This window comes from Gekko japonicus, unplaced genomic scaffold, assembly GCF_001447785.1.
Source record: "Gekko japonicus isolate JY-2015 unplaced genomic scaffold, Gekko_japonicus_V1.1 scaffold955, whole genome shotgun sequence".
Lineage (NCBI taxonomy): Eukaryota > Metazoa > Chordata > Lepidosauria > Squamata > Gekkonidae > Gekko > Gekko japonicus.
In genome coordinates this window covers 150,497-153,781 of record NW_015163631.1, presented here as the reverse complement: position 1 = coordinate 153,781, position 3,285 = coordinate 150,497, and the positions used below count along the sequence as shown (strand labels likewise).

Genomic DNA, 3,285 nt, shown 5'->3' with positions numbered 1-3,285 from the left:
CCCCCCCCCCTCCCGGCCGCCGCTGGCTGCCTCCCACACACCTACCTGCAGGCTGCAGAGGAGGAGGAGGAGCGCCTTCCTGGAGCCGGCCAGGAGCGCCTCGCCGGGTGGCAGCGTCGGGATTTCCTGCTCGTGGGCACTGACTGGGCCGGCGGGCCGGCAGCGGCCCCGGGGATTGGCTCCCTGCCTGCCTGCCTGGCCACGCTCCCCTTGGCCCCCTTCCCCTGCCCTTCTTGCCCTGGCCGGGCTGCAGGCAACGAGAGGCTGCCGTCGGCCGCCCCTGCCTCTCCTCACGCGCCCCAACGGCCGGCTCACACTCTAGGCAAAGGCCTAGTTCGCCTAGCGGGCGAGCCAGCAAATAAATTGTGCAACATTAGTTATTTGGGTAAGGGGTTTGGTTGGAAGGCTGGTGGAGAAGCAGTGCGCAAGCCTTTGGGTGCGTGTACATCCTTTTCCATGCACATCAGAGTAGTCAAGAAGAACCAACTCTGAGGCTTCTTTCCTAGACACCCAAATGGAAACCTGGACATTCGTGTGCGTGTGAGCACACTTTAAGCCTGAACTTTAGTGCGTGAGTGCACAAAAGACATTTTAAGAAGGAGTTCCCAGCTGCTCCTCATATTGCAAAATGGGGACAAAACAGAGGTAGCCTTTTAACAAGAGGGGACCAGGCAACAGGAGCCTTCGCTGCTGAATAAGGACAGGAGAAGTGAATGCCTAAATCAGTATTTGCCCTTCTTTGTCAATAGAACTCAAGTCACACTTCATTCTTATTCCCATTTTTAAAAAGTGCAACTGTGAAAATTATCCATCTCGCAAGGCTGAAATTACCTATCCTTGTAAAGATCCCACCTTCTCAGTTTCTGCATGAGTCATTCCTGGGCCTGGCTCCTTATTGCAAAAAAAGAGGCAAGATTCATGCAGTGAGTCAGAAACACAGCAGACTGCTTCCTCTGAAAGCGAGCAGACTGCTGTAAAAAAATGGATGCGCTGACTGCACCTGATGGGACAGAGTTGTTCACCCTTCGTGGAGGGTGAGTAAAAAAGAAAGACGAGACAGAACCACAAATCATGCAGAGACACAGCAGGCACACTCTTTAGAAGGCTTTAACTGTTTGACTGGTTGATTCCTTGTGGCATGCGAGCATTCTGGGAATTACCTCCCCTAATCCTTAAATGAAGCCTTTCCTAGTACTAGAATATTCTTGTTTGTTGTGTGGGTGTAGCCAAGGATTTCACTTCCCAAAAGTTTTCAGTAGCAGAGAGCTGTTTGCCCTCACGTTGTAGATCGTTGTAGGACAAAATGATTCAAAGGCATGTTTAAATATAACTACGGTAAATAACAGCAGTTTCATTATATTGCTAGACACGCCATAGAAGTGACTTCTTTTCCTATTAAAATTGTTGATTGAAGGCCGTTAGCTGTTTATCAGCTCCAAATTACATTTCGTCTCTCTTAGGGGGCCCCGTCCATCGGAAAGGGAAAAAAATACCCAACATTCTCAACAACCTTAGTTAGCGACAAGAAAAGCACTTTCAGGGAGGGGCAACAGAGAGGATACACAAACACAGCTTGTACCTTCAAATCTCCCCTGGGCATCACGCTTCTTTGTTCTGCTAAGAAAAATTAACCTCAATCTCTGCTCAAGGTCCCCGGATTGATTATCATAGTCATTTAAATACTGTAATCTCATTTTCAGCATCAGGGAAAGGGAGCGAAAAGGAGAAGAATTAGAAAAAAAGAGAGAGAGAGAGAAAGAGAGAAAAGAGCGAGAGGGGAGAAAGGGAAAGCGGAATAAATTATCTGACAAAAGGGGAGGCTTTTGGCTTTCCGCCGGTGGAGCCTATTTCAAGTTCCTTCCACTTGATTGGAAAAGTTGATGAAGTTTAAATGAAGCAGAATTAGGAGCTGCGGCAGCTGAGTATTGACGGGGGCCCAGCCGAAGAATGTACAATTCAATAGGGCCGGGTGGGGAGGGGTTTTTTTTGTTGTTTTTTTTTTTTGGCTTTTTCCCCCCCCCCCCCCGCTTTCCAGTGGCAAACAGGGGGAAAGGCCTAAATGGTATAATCTTCAATCAAATCTAACATTGAGGATGACAAGGCAGGGTAATGAGAAGGGGCCAAGGCAGGCATGTTGGTTAAAGAAATTAATCCCTCTTGCTGAGCCCAAGAGTTGGGCTTTGATGTCTATTGTACAGCGCCTGTTCCATCCTATCTAAATGCTAACTAACTAGGAATGCGATCCGGGACTGTGCTTTTATTGCCGGGGCTAATCTGATAATAACTATTTTATCCTCTTCATTCATACGCTCCAACTGTCCCTCTTTCCCAGATGCTGGCCCAGGCTGCTGCGGCTTCTTCTCCTTCTTCCTGGCTTGCTAAATCATCGTTCCTGTTTCATCCCTAAATCTGTCACTTTTTTGGGCGGGGGGTGGGGGGATAGCCTTACCCAAAATGTTGCTACTGAAGCAGGCTTGCAGACAGGCACTTGCCTGGTTACCTGGTGAGGAAGGGAGGTCCCCAGGCGACCAAGTGGAGGAACTTTACAAAGGTTGTCTTCCTTTTAAAGCCACAGGTGAGCATCAAATGGGTTGGCTTGCCAGCTTCCAGGTGAGACCTGGAGAACTCCCGGTATCACCACTGATCTCCAGCCTACAGAGATCAGTTCCCCTGGAGAAGATGGCTGCCTTGGTGGGTGGACTCTATGGCATTATACCCTGCTGAGGTCCCCCCCCTTCTCAAACCCCACCCTCTCCAGGCTCCAATCCCCAAATCTCCAGGTATTTCTCAGCTCTGAGCTGGCAGCCCTACAAATGGGCCTAGTCAACAATAGACAAATTTGTTTAAGCGAGAGGTTCACCCCAAATAGCTTATAAAGGGGGGGGGGTTGATGTGAGAACAGAGTGGGTGTGAGTTTGGGGGACTTTTTTTAACATGTGCGATTGTGCATAGTGTGTACCTTTACAACATATCTATGCATTTTCTTGCTTTGTAGACTAGTGTCATGCTCCTTGATGTTTAGAAACCTACGTATAGTAGGAGAAAGATCTCAGAACCTGAAATGTGACACCACGAATGCAGATGACTTACATTATTTATTTATTTATTTATTTTTGGATTTATATCCCGCCCTCCCCAAAGGCTCAGAGTGGCTTACAATGAGGCATAAATGCCAAGGTTAAAACAGCAAAAACAGAGTACTGTTGTTTTGAACTGCACAATTTTACTGCACAGTTTTTTTGAACTGCACAAATGTTCTTTTGGAATGGCACGCCTCCCCCCCCC

At 48.1% G+C, this 3,285-nt stretch overlaps 1 protein-coding gene across 1 annotated transcript in view; it reads right to left on the bottom strand.

Moving 5' to 3' along the window:
* Positions 1-3,285, bottom strand: part of CFAP77 (cilia and flagella associated protein 77) — a 169,455-nt gene that overhangs the window by 138,231 nt on the left and 27,939 nt on the right. The gene's annotated exons all lie outside the window — the stretch shown is intronic.